A 12,554-nucleotide genomic window follows, 5' to 3' on the forward strand; every position below is an offset into this window, starting at 1 on the left:
TGGGTAGTTGTATTCTGTTTTGTGTTCTTCACCTGACAGAACTGTTAGTGTCGTTTTTGTAATTGTATACTTGTTTCACCTTCTTCAATATTAAAAAGAAGATGAGTATACACTTCCCTGTTGCGTCTTGGTCCTCCACACATGACACCCGTTACACTATAACTGCCCACCATAGCAGGATCATTACCTGGTTTTACAAATGGCAACACAACCGCACGTTTCCACCCAGAAGGTATCAATTCAATTCAAGGGCGTTTATTGGCATGGAAAACATATGTTACATTGCTAAAAAAAAGGTGAAATAAACAATAAAAAGTTAACAGTAAATATTACATTCACACAAGTTCCAAAAGAATAAAGACATTTCAAATGTCATATTATGTCCATATACAGTGTTGTAACGATGTGCAAATAGTTAAAGTACTAAAGGGAAAATGAATAAACATAAATATGGGTTGTATTTACAATGGTGTTTGTTCTTCACTGGTTGCCCTTTTCTTGTGGCAACAGGTCACACATCTTGCTGCTGTGATTGCACACTGTGGTATTTCACCCAAAAGATATGGGAGTTTATCAAAATTGGATTTGTTTAGAATTCTTTGTGGATCTGTGTAATCTGAGGGAAATATGTGTTTCTAATATGGTCAAACATTTGGCAGGAGGTTAGGAATTGCAGCTCAGTTTACACCTCATTTTGTGGGCAGTGTGTACATAGCCTGTCTTCTCTTGACAGCCAGGTCTGCCTACAGCAACCTTTCTCAATAGCAAGGCTATGCTCACTGAGTCTGTACATAGTCAAAGCTTTCCTTAATTTGGGTCAATGACGGTGGTCAGGTATTCTGCCACTGTGTACTCTCTGTTTAGGGCCAAATAGCATTATAGTTTGCTCAGTTTATTTGTTAATTCTTTCCAATATGTCAAGTAATTCTCTTTTTGTTTTCTAATGATGTGGTTGGGTCTAATTGTGTTGCTGTCCTGGGGCTGTGTGTGTATCATCACCCTAGTCCTCCACATCTCATTATACAACCCTAACGCTGCTTCCAACACACTGTCCGGTGTATGCTTAAACATCACATAACACACTATCTTCTCCAGGAGCAGTACACCCGCAGCGTTACAACGCCCTTGTCATCTCAAACATATAGAACAACCACTGAGTTATTGAACGTGACAATAGATATGTGCGGGGAAAAACGAGTATGGCGAAGCTGCTGGAAGTTGCAACATTGAGTGCGTTCGAGCAGATCACTTTGTCAAGTCGCCTTTCAGAGTGTATTGCATTATGGGGGAATAAAATTGTTCGACTTGCGCCTACATGTACTACATGTATATTAACTACTGCTGCCGATAGTGCAGGTGTCTGCCGACTGACTGATCTACAAAGAACCTTGCATCATAATAACTACTCATTATTATTATTTACAGGGGTGAAAGTAGAATTCAACTCTTCCCAGTAGGGACCTCCTATATCTGCATGCACTTAAGTGTGCACCAACATTATTTATGGGCCTAATCATAGAATTACAAATAGAATCCCTATTCATTCAATAGGATCTCTGTAGGCCTTGTCATTTAACTGTATTCAATCAATCAAATGTATTTATAAAGCACTTTTTACAGTAGCAGATTACCTTTTATTGTTGCATGAACAAAAATAGCTATGTTTTCATCAGCTTGTTAAACAATCACTTCAGAGGGCTCCTTTAATAGGCTACCCGCGCACATTCATCCGCTCGCAACATATTTCCAGCCTCCAACCTTGGTGAATGGAAAGTGACATCTGTTACGCAAGACACCAAAAAGTGTAATGACATTTGGCGATTGTCATTAGGGCAGAATTCATGCGTCCACTGCAGTTTGCTTGCGTCTCTGTGTCGGCCACTCATATCTGCCACTCATCTCTGCCTTGTCAAAATGTCAGTGTTGAACCACATCGCATTTTTGAGCGTAGGCTGTACCACCCGTTTTCAAGTCCATTCGCTAATTTTTCATGCTTCTGACATGCGGTAATGATAGAAAGTGGTGTAATAGTTTACAGTTTTCTTGACATTTTGTTTTAATTATTGTGAGAGGCTCATCTTTTCCCGGACCGTACCGCCTTACTTTGACCTCTGATTATTTGTAGTCAGTCAGTCACAACTTACTCATGATACATTACCGTTTTGATCCTCTTGAACACAGCCAATGACTGCATAAACCTTACATAAATCATGTGATCAAGGGTCATGAAGTTTTGACTGCAGTTGACTGCAAGTTTCTGCAGTTGCTTTTCACCAGCTAAATCCTGCATCCATCGCCTGCATTGTGGGAGGCTCTATTGTCAACCAATCATTGAGCTGTTTTTGTTTGACCCACGCGAATGTGACCAAAGACATGACTGAAACAGCAACCAACTTTGCCGTGATTCATGCATACAATGGATATATAAAAATGAATGTGATATTTTAGGCTCTTTCTCTCGATCTCTCAGTTGATTGTATAATGTACACAGGTACAGATTAATAAATCATAGGCCCTGGTTCCGGAAAATAATGGCCTTTTAACAGCCAAAATAAAAGGAAACACTTGAGTAAATGAGGAATATAAATATTATGTTATGGGGTGGGTGCATTTTCCTGGCATGGTTTAGGTCCACTTGTAGAATCTTGGCCGAGGCGCATTGAAGCTGTTCTGGCAGCTCGTGGTGGCCAAACACCATTTTAAGACACTAAATTGGTGTTCCTTTATTTTGACAGTTACCTGTATGTGCTTGTGATAAAATTTAATCCACAGTAATGTTTTAGAAACAATGGATCCTCTGTGGCCAAATATTACTCTCTGGTGTATTTTGAACATTGAAAGCGGGCTCCTGTTGTTGGATAAAAAATAAATAATAATGAATTAAAAAAACATACATCCTACCTCCTCTCCTCCCCCCATCTGATGACTAGCAGAGAGGCAGTAGGCTGTCTACACTCATTGTGGGCTCCTGAATCCTCCTGTGGTTGGCAGCTACAGTAAAAATATATAACATATATAATATATACATAATATATACTGTATATATTTCCTTGTATTTATACATTTTTTGCTTCCTCTTGGGCCTCCCACAGGCCTGGGCCCAGTGGCTTCAGCCCTGGTAAGCCTCTGCATTAATCCGGCCCTGAATGTAAACACACATATGATTTCAGTGTGTGGTATGGGGTTGGAGACATGTTTGTTTCGACATTATAAAGAAAAACTTTCATAAACAATGGCAATACTGTCATGTTGATCTGAACCTTGGTGTTGGAAAACCACTTTAGTGTCCGACTTTCGGCTGTCGCAGATGCAGCTCCCCAGACTTCACTCCTCTACTTTTGGCTACAGTTGGTTGCTTAGCCTTGGCACTCAAACAAGTACATTATCATCTTCATCTTCATGTAATTCTCCAGCAGACTAGACGCTTTGTTGCGTATTGCTGCCTTTCACAGTTCGGAAAGTGCATTGCAAATTTGTTCACAAAAAAGGGAAAAGGGAAATTGGGGAAAATAAGAAATTGCACCACCATCTCACCCTACACTGAGTATACCAAACATTAGGAACACCTTCCTAATATTGAGTTGCACCCCATCCTTTTGCCCTCGGAACAGCCTCAATTTGTAGGGGCATGGACTTTACAAGGTGACGAAAGAGTTCCACAGTGATGCTGGCCCATGTTGACTCCAATACTTCCCACGGTTGTGTTAAGTTGGTTGGATGTCCTTTAGGTGGTGGACCGTTCTTGATGCACACAGGAAAATATTGAGTGTGAAAATACACTGAGTGTACAAAACATTAAGAACACCTGCTCTTTCCATGACAGACTGACCAGGTGAAAGCTATGAACCCTTATTGGTGTCACTTGTTAAAATCCACTTCAATCAGTGTAGATGAAGGGGAGAAGACAGGTTAATGAATGATTTTTAAGCCTTGAGACATGGATTGTGTATTAGTTTCATTCAGAGGGCGAATGGGAAAGACAAAAGATTTAAGTGCCTTTGAACGGGGTATGGTAGTAGGTGCCAGGCGCACTGATTTGTGTTAAGAACTGCAATACTGCGAAGTTTTTCATGCTCAACAGTTTCTCGTATGTATCAAGAATGGTCCACCGCCAAAAGGGCATCCAGCCAACTTGACACAACTGTGGGAAGCATTGGAGTCAAAACGGGCCAGCATCCCTGTGAAATGCTTTGACACCTTGTAGAGTCCATGCCCCAATGAATTGAGGCTGTTCTGAGGGCAAAAAGGTGGGCTGCAACTAAATATTAGGAAGGTATTCCTAATATTTGGTATACTCAGTGTATATACCCTTACAAATATCCAGCAAACACTCTGCATCAAAACTCAAAAGGACAGACAGGGTATCCTCAGTCTGTTGCAACATTATTGTGGAAATTATCATAAATAAGCGCTTGGTATTCCAATGTTTTTTTCAAGAAGAGCTTTTGTCAAAATTGACTTTTCGTAGCAGGATTAGGAGAATTTACGCAGCAGGTTAGGAGAATTAACGTACCAGGTTAGAATAATTAGGTTTAGGTTAGAAAAAGGTTTTGGGTTAGCTAAAATGCAAAAACACATTTGATGTCAATTTGACAAAAGCTGTATCCCATCTAGGCATTATTATAGGGTAAGCATTAGAATAAGCCGCCTCAATATTTGCAGCCATAGGTCATAATATCTTTCTAGAAGCTGGTCCTGTGGAATAATTCTACTGTTAAGGTAAGATTTGAATGGAGAAAGCTGATCCGAGAGCAGCCTTACCTTTCTTTCAATCCTATCAGTATCAACACATGCCTCAATGACGCACTTAGCTCTGCGTGGTGTTTTGGGAAACGTTACATCTTTCGGCCATTGTAGAAGAGATGCATTGTTAAAACACTTGTAAACTTAAGTTCCATCGCTATCGGAAACCGAGCCCATGCCAATTTATTTGTGTTAGCCAAATTCTTTATTCACAAATGTGGATTTTTGAATACTACCCACTTATTATTGATTTTTGAAAGAGAGCTTCATATTTTTGTGCAATCATTAAGATATGTTAAAAACAAACATGCCCTGAAACTCATTGCTGCCTTTGAAACATACAACCTATTATACCATGGCATTGTTGAATACTCGTTTCTGACTGGCTTGAAGGGCATTCTAGAGCGTGCATTATTTCACTATAATGCATGGTATATTGGCACAGTAGAATTCAATGGCTATAGAATTCTATGATGAATTCAAAAGAACACATCAAAGAAACTGTCACGACACCGACGGATGACGGGCTACTAGCTGCCATTGATCCTTTGTTTCACTTTCTGTTGGTTAGGTCTAGGTAGGCACGCACCTGTTTTGGTTTAGTTATTAGTAGGGGGGGTATTTAGTCTAGCAAGGTATGTCTGTGTTTGTGCGTGATTATTTTCGTCAGGTTGTACGTCTGGGGAACAGGTGTTTTTTCCTTCTGCCTGTGGGTTTTGTGGCAGTGTGTTTTGGGCTGCGTCCCTATGCTGTGTTCAGGCTGTTAATGGGTATTTGTTTTACCTTGCCCTGCCCTACTTGTTTTTGGCAAGTGTGGATTATTTATTAAAGATGAGTGTTCACGGACTTGTCTCCTGCGCCTGACTTCAACACTCCTGCTTCCTTGAGCAGTCTGACAGAAACTGTTTATTGGAAAGAAAAATATAGCTAACAGTAGCTGGTACAGTGGAGGATTTTGATATATCTTTTGATTTATTTTGCGAGGATGATGATCGACTTTCAACCAAGGAACATTAAACTGTCAATGACCAGGAAGTTGATGAGATAGAGGATTGAAGATATGAAAATAACACAACGAACAATACTACATGGGCAATCGGTGTCCTGAAAGACTGGCAGCAGAAGAATCAACAAAATGGCACTTTGCCTGCTGAAGCAGAATAACAATCAGATTCTCTGTGCATTTTGGAAAATGTCCAGTCACTTGAGAATAGATGGATGAGCTTGTTGAAAAGCTGCAATATTATATGCCTTGCAGAGGACGTGGCTGGATGATTCTGTCTATAGTATGTAGAACTCAGTGGTTTCTCCATGCAGCGGCACAATCGGACGAAGGCGGCCCCGGGCAAGTCCAAGGGGGAGGAGTGTGCAACTTCATGAACAACAACTGGTGCGCTGCTTCCAGTGAGTTGGAAATCTCTAGCTTTTGCTCACCTGATATAGAACACCTCATGGTAAGCTGCAGATCCTTTTATCTACCAAGAGAGTTATCATCTGTAATTATCACGGCTGTCAACGAACTGAATGGGGCCATAAACAAACAAACCACTCAGGCAGCGTTTCTGGTGTGCGGAGACTTTAACGCGGGGAGACTTAAAACCGTTCAACCTCACTTTTACCAACACGTCTCCTACGCCGCTATGGGCGCTAAAACTCTAGAACACTTTAATTCTACACACAGAAATGCATTCAAGGCCCTCCCTCATCCTCCCTTCGGCAAATCTGACCACGGATCTATTCTCCCTCTTCCTGTTTACAAATAAAAGGTCAAACAAGAAGTACCAGCGACACCCTCAATACAGAAGTGGTCCGATGAAGCAGACGAGAGACTACAAGATTGTTTTGCTCGTACAGACTTGGACATGTTCCAGGATTCATCTGATAGCATTGAGGAATTTACCACATCAGTCACGGGCTTCATCAATAAGTGCATAGATGACGTCATCCCCACAGTGACTACACGAATGCATCCAAACCAAAAAACATGGATTATAGGCAATATCTGTACTTGGCTAAAGGCTAGAGCTACCACTTAAAAGGAACAGGACACGGACAAGGACTCATACAAGTAAGCCTGCTACGACCTCCGACGAGACATCAAACATGCAAAAGGACAATATAGAAGGAAGGTGGAATCCTATTACACCGGTTCCAATACTCGTCGTATGTGGCAGGGCTTGCAGACGATAATGAATTACAAATGGAAACCCAGCTGTGAGATGCCTAGTGAATCAGAACTCCCAAATGAGCTAAAAGCCTGATGCTCGCTTCGAGGAATACAAAGAGTCTTACAGTTGAAGTCGGAAGTTTACATACACCTTAGCCAAATACATTTAAACTCAGTTTTTCACAATTCCTGACATGCCCATTCCTCCTGACAGAGCTGCTGTAACTGAGTCAGGTTTGTAGGCCTCCTTGCTCGCACACGCTTTTTCAGTTCTGCCCACATATTTTCCATAGGATTGAGGTCAGGGCTTTGTGATGGCCACTCCAATACTTTGACTTTGTTGTCCTTAAGCCATTTGGCCACAACTTTGGAAGTATGCTTGGGTCCATTGTCCATTTGGAAGACCCATTTGCGACCAAGCTTTAACTTCCTGACTGATGTCTTGAGATGTTGCTTCAATATATCCATGTAATTTTCCTTCCTCATGAAGCCATCTATTTTGTGAAGTGCACCAGTCCCTCCTGCTGCAAAGCACCGCCACAACATGATGCTGCCACCCCAGTGCATCACGGTTGGGATGGTGTTCTTCGGCTTGCAAGCCTCCCCCTTTATCTTCCAAACATAACGATGGTCATTATGGCCAAACGGTTATATTTTTGTTTCATCAGACAAGAGGACATTTCTCCAAAAAGTAAGATATTTGTCCCTATGTGCAGTTGCAAACTGTAATCTGGCTTTTTTATGGCGATTTTTCAGCAGTGGCTTCTTCCTTGCTGAGCGGCCTTACAGGTTATGTCGATATAAGACTCGTATTACTGTGGATTTAGATACTTTGTACCTGTTTCCTCCAGAATCTTCACAAGGTCCTTTGCTGTTGTTCTGGGATTCATTTGCACTTTTCGCACCAAAGTACATTCATCTCTAGGAGACAGAACACGTCTCCTTCCTGAGCGGTATGATGGCTGCGTGGTCCCATGGTGTTTATACTTGCGTACTATTGTTTGTACAGATGAACGTGGTACCTTCAGGCATTTGGAAATTGCTTACAAGGATGAACCAGACTTGTGGAGGTATACAATTTTTTTCTGAGGTCTTGGCTGATTTCTTTTGATTTTCCCATGACGTCAAGCAAAGAGGCACTGAGTAGGCCTTGAAATGCATCCACAGGTACACCTCCAATTGACTCAAATCAGAAGCTTCTAAAGCCATGACATCATTTTCTGGAATTTTCCAAGTGGTTTAAAGGCACAGTCAACTTAGTGTATGTAAACGTCTGACCCACTGGAATTGTGATATGAATTATAAGTGAAATAATCTGTATGTAAACAATTGTTGGAAAAATTACTTGTCATGCACAAAGTAGATGTCCTAATCAACTTGCCAAAACTTTAGTTTGTTAACAAGAAATTTGTGGAGTTGTTGAAAAATTAGATTTAATGACTCCAACCTAAGTGTATGTAAACTTCCGACTTCAACTGTACATCCTGTTCGCAACAAGGCACTAAAGTAATACTGCAAAAGATCTGGCAAAGCAATTAGCTTTTTGTCCTGAATACAAATTAAATCAAATCAAATGTATTTATATAGCCCTTATTACATCAGTTGATATATCAAAGTGCTGTACAGAAACCCAGCCTAAAACCCCAAACAGCAAGCAATGCAGGTGTAGAAGCATGGTGGCTAGGAAAAACTCCCTACAAAGGCCAAAACCAAGGAAGAAACCTAGAGAGGAACCAGGCTATGAGGGGTGGCCAGTCCTCTTCTGGCTGCGCCGGGTGGAAATTATAACAGAACATGGCCAAGATGTTCAAATGTTCATAAATGACCAGCATGGTCAAATAATAGTAACCACAGTGAACATGTCAGGGGTCCCTAGCCGCAGGCAGAACAGTTGAAACTGGAGCAGCAGCACGGCCAGGTGGACTGGAGACAACAAGGAGTCATCATGCCAGGTCGTCCTGAGGCATGGTCCTAGGGCTTAGGTCCTCCGAGAGAGAGAAATAAATAAATAAAGAAAGAGAGAAAGAGAGAACTATAGAGAGCATACTTAAATTCACACAGGACACCGGATAAGACAGGAGAAATACTCCAGATATAACAGACTGACCCTAGACCCCCAACACATAAACTACTGCAGCATAAATACTGGAGGCTGAGACAGGAGGGGTCAAGAGACACTGTGGCCCCATCCGATGATACCCCCGGACAGGGCCAAACAAGCAGGATATAACCCCACCCACTTTGCCAAAGCACAGCCCCCACACCACTAGAGGGAAAGCTTCAACCACCAACTTACCATCCTGAGACAAGGCCGAGTATAGCCCACAAAGATCTCCTCCACGGCACAACCGAAGGGGGGGGGGGGGCGCCAACCCAGACAGGAAGACCACGTCAGTGACTCAACCCACTCAAGTGACGCACCCCTCCTAGGGACGGCATGGAAGAACACCAGTAAGCCAGTGACCCCTGTAATAGGGTTAGAGGCAGAGAAACCCAGTGAAGAGAGGGGAACCGGCCAGGCAGAGACAGCAAGGGCAGTTCGTTGCTCCAGAGCCTTTCCGTTCACCTTCACACTCCTGGGCCAGACTACACTCAATCATAGGACCCACTGAAGAGATGAGTCTTCAGTAAAGACTTAAAGGTTGAGACCGAGTCTGCGTCTCTCACATGGGTAGGCAGACCATTCCATAAAAATGGAGCTCTATAGGAAAAAGCCCTGCCTCCAGCTGTTGGCTTAGAAATTCTAGGGACAATTAGGATGCCTGCGTCTTGTGACCATAGCATACGTGTAGGTATGTACGGCAGGACCAAATCAGAACGATAGGTAGGAGCAAGCCCATTTAATGCTTTGTAGGTTAGCAGTAAAACCTTGAAATCAGCCCTTGCCTTAACAGGAAGCCAGTGTAGGGTGGCTAGCACTGGAGTAATATGATCACATTTTTTGGTTCTAGTCAGGATTCTAGCAGCCGTATTTAGCACTAACTGAAGTTTATTTAAGTAGCCGGAAAGTAGGGTATTTATCCGGGTAGCCGAAAAGTAGAGTATTGCAGTAGTCTAACCTAGAAGTAACAAAAGCATGGATTAATTTTTCTGCATCATTTTTGGACAGAGAGTTTCTGATTTTTGCAATGTTACGTAGATGGAAAAAAGCTGTCCTTGAAACAGTCTTGATATGTTCGTCAAAAGAGAGATCAGGGTCCAGAGTAACACCGAGGTCCTTCACAGTTTTATTTGAGACGACTGTACAACCATCAAGATTAATTGTCAGATTCAACAGAAGATCTCTTTGTTTCTTGGGACCTAGAACAAGCATCTCTGTTTTGTCCTAGTTTAAAAGTAGAAAGTTTGCAGCCATCCACTTCCTTATGTCTGGAACACAGGTTTCTAGCGAGGGCAATTTTGGGGCTTCACCATGTTTCATTGAAATGTATAGCTGTGTGTCATCTGCATAGCAGTGAAAGTTAACATTATGTTTTCGAATGACATCCCCAAGAGGTAAAATATATAGTGAAAACAATAGTGGTCCTAAAACGGAACCTTGAGGAACACCGAAATTGACAGTTGATTTGTCAGAGGACAAACCATTCACAGAGACAATGATATCTTTCTGACAGATAAGATCTAAACCAGATCTAAAGATCTAAACATTACTGAGTGCCACTCTCCTTTTTTCAAGCATGGTCGTGGCTGCATCATGTTATGGGCATGCTTGTATTTGTTAAGGACTGGGGAGTTTTTCAGGATAAAAAAGGAAAGGAATGGAGCTAAGCACAGACAAAATCCTAGACGAAAACCTGGTTCCGTTTGCTTTCCACAAGACACTGGGAGATGAATTCACTATTGAATTATTAGATGAATTAATCTAACTGCACTGTCCGATTTACAGTAGCCATTACAGCGAAAGCATGCCATGCGATTGTTTGAGGACGGTGCCCCACATCAAAATATTCTTCCACCGGCACAGGTTTCATAAATTCACAAATAGCGATTAAATATTGACTTACTTTTTGAAAATCTTCCTCTGATTTGTCATCCACAAGGTCCCAGCTATAACATGAAGTGACGTTTTGTTAGATAAAATCCTTCCTTATATCCCAAAAAGTCAGTTTAGTTGGCAGCATCGATTTGAGTAATCCACTCGTTCAAGATGAAGAGAAAGGAATCCGGAAATCTACCGCTAAACTTAATTAAAACAAGTCAAAATACATTTCTATTGACTCCTCAGACTCCTTCTATTGACCCCTAAAATGTAATCAAACGATAATATTTCATACGGAAAGAAGTATGTTCAATAGGAAACCGATATTAGCAAATGCGTCGATCTTCATCGCACGCCCAAACACGAACTTCCAACAGTGTGTCCCAGTACTAAAACTCATATTTCTTTGTCGTTTTAGAAGAAACAAGCCTGAAACCTTGAACATAAACTGCTGACACCCTGTGGAAAGCATAGGAATTGCATCCTGAGAGCTAGATTTCATTATTTCCCTATACTTTCCATTGAAAGAGCATGGGCTCTCTCGAACAAAAATTCTGGTTGGTTTTTCTTTGGATTTTCTCCTACCATATCTATTGTGTTATAGTCTCCTCCATTATTTTAACATTTCTACAAACTTCAAAGTGTTTTCTTTCAAGTGGTAGCAATTCTATGCATGTGTTGGCTTCAGGGCCTGAGCAACAGGCAGTTTACTTTGGGCACGTCAGTCAGGCGGAAATTGAGAAAAAACTACCCTAGCCTTCTTAAGTTAAACAATTTAAAGGCAATGCTACCAAATACTAATTGAGTGTATGTAAACTTCTGACCCACTGGGAATGTGATAAAAGAAATAAAAGCTGAAATAAATCATTCTATCTACTATTATTCTGACATTTCATATTCTTAAAATAAAGTGGTGATCCTAACTGACCTAAGACAGGGAATTTTTACTAGGATTAAATGTCAGGAATTGTGAAAAACGGAGTTTAATGTATTTGGCTAAGGTGTATGTAAACTTCCGACTTCAACTGTATGTTTTGGAATATTTCTTATTGTGTACAGGCTTCCTTCTTTTCACTCTGCCAATTAGGTTAGTATTGTGGAGTAACTACAATGTTGTTGATCTGTCCTCAGTTTTCTCCTATCACAGCCATTTACTCTGTAATTGTTTTACTCACCACTGGCCTCATGGTGAAATCTCTGAGCAGTTTCACAGTTAGGAAGGACACCTTTATCTTTGGTGACTGGGTGTATTAGGTGTATTTATACACCTTTCAAAGTGTATTAATAACTTCACCATGCTCAAACGGATATTCAATGTCTGCTTTTTAAATGTTTACCCATCTACCAAAAGGTGCCCTTCTTTGCGAGGCATTGGTCTTTGTGATTGAATCTGTGTTTGAAATTCACTGCTCGACTCAGGGACCTTACAGATACTTATATGTGTGAGGTACAGAGATGAGATAGTCCTTCAAAAATCATGTTTGAGTCAATGCAACTCATTGTGGGAATTTTTACTCCTGAACTCCTGAATTTAGGCTTACCATAACAAAGGGGTTAAACATTTATTGACTGACTGAGTGGCGCAGTGCTGCAGTCCCTGGTTCAAATCCAACCTGCATCATATCTGGCTGTGTTTGGGAGTCCCAATTGGCCCAGTGTTGGCCG

This window comes from Salmo trutta, chromosome 20, assembly GCF_901001165.1.
Source record: "Salmo trutta chromosome 20, fSalTru1.1, whole genome shotgun sequence".
NCBI lineage: Eukaryota > Metazoa > Chordata > Actinopteri > Salmoniformes > Salmonidae > Salmo > Salmo trutta.